The sequence below is a fragment of the Aricia agestis genome, chromosome 17 (genome assembly GCF_905147365.1).
Source record: "Aricia agestis chromosome 17, ilAriAges1.1, whole genome shotgun sequence".
NCBI lineage: Eukaryota > Metazoa > Arthropoda > Insecta > Lepidoptera > Lycaenidae > Aricia > Aricia agestis.
Genome location: NC_056422.1, coordinates 10403699 through 10405304, shown reverse-complemented (window position 1 = coordinate 10405304; position 1606 = coordinate 10403699).

The window sequence follows — 1606 nt, the reverse complement described above, 5'->3', positions numbered from 1 at the left end:
ATATCAACTTTCCTTGGCGCCAAGAAATCGAGACCAAATTAGCATAAACGCGTAACTGTCATATGACACGAAGCATAAAACCAACATAAAACCTTTCAATATTACATCAGTTTCCCGCAACTTCGCCCATAAATATAGTATCTGGCAGGGGCGTAGCTACCGCCGTATCTGCCGTATTAATTATACGGTGCCATAGGGTGCCAAGGTGCGTTTGCAAAAATTAATAACAACTTTTCTAATATTCATTCTCTAATTCGCAAATGACAAATTAAAAAAGCAATTCCTTTGTTATTCGAGCAAAGCGTGAGTTCAAAAGTTAGCCATGCCATAAGTGATTCTTTTGTTTTGTGAGAAGTTTTAACCTCCAAGGCCTTTTTTATTAGGCCCCGCCAAGGTACGCTACACTTCGGATACCTGTAAACTTAAATTTATATAAAGGAACTTTACCAAAAAAGTAGATAATTTGTGAAAGATGCTAAATGACTCTTGCTTCCTCATTAGTAATTGCGTTCTTGCGCAATCGGTATACTTATCTGATGAAGCTTTTAATAACTACATGTCGGACGGAACTTTATTGCGCAGCGATTCGTTTATCACGGGGTTATCGTATATTTTCCGCAAAAAGAAGCAACAGACATACATTAGCATTTGCGTTTGTATGGATTCGATAAAGATTTCTCGCGCTAACTTACTTCACGCGAGAAAATTTGTCAACGACACGTACCAAGACATTTATAGAGTCGCAAAACCCCTTACAGTGGCAGTCATCAGCCACCATTTAAGTTTTTAAATAACAAAATGTATAATTACGAAGATAATTCATAATCGACTTACCCTGAGGCTCGGAGGCTTAACCGGTAGTCTAGTAATTAAGAAGATTCGTAGAGCAGCCCGGGGCGCGCGGTAGTCGTCCCAAATTAATATTATTGATTTTGAAACCTTTCAGAATAATAACTATAAATTATATGCATGACTGTACACACCCATCAATTTAAGTATGTTCTTAACCGATATCTAAAACGAAGGCAGTTATTGTTTATAGGCTTCATAATAATAATATTATCTGAATTGTAACTAGACGTAGATTCGTTTTCTGCAATTCATTTGGATTTAAGTATACTTAAATCTCACATAGATTTAAGTATACTAACGGGCTATAATGTAACGTATATTTACCGCACATTAGGAAATAAATTTGATCGAATATAGTTTTATTTTTTATTTTTATTTAATTATTTATTGTGCACAAGAAATATTAACAAAACAACAATTCACACAGTAAGACGACACAAAGGATCTGCTTATTTCTAATAGAAATCTCTTCCAGCAGCCTTACGGAGAGAGATTGGATAAGGATAGCAGATAGGACGTGCACAATCATGAATGTAATATTATAATATAAACAAGTACTTCCACAATAAAACTAATAAAATAATAGTAGTAATAATAATAATCAACAGATAAGATAATATTATATGAATGACAAAATAAATAAATTATAAAATATGAACCAAAAGCTATAGCTACAACATACAATAAAATATAATAAATAGTATTATAAGTATAATAAGTAAATACTATATGTATATATAATAATGGTATTTAA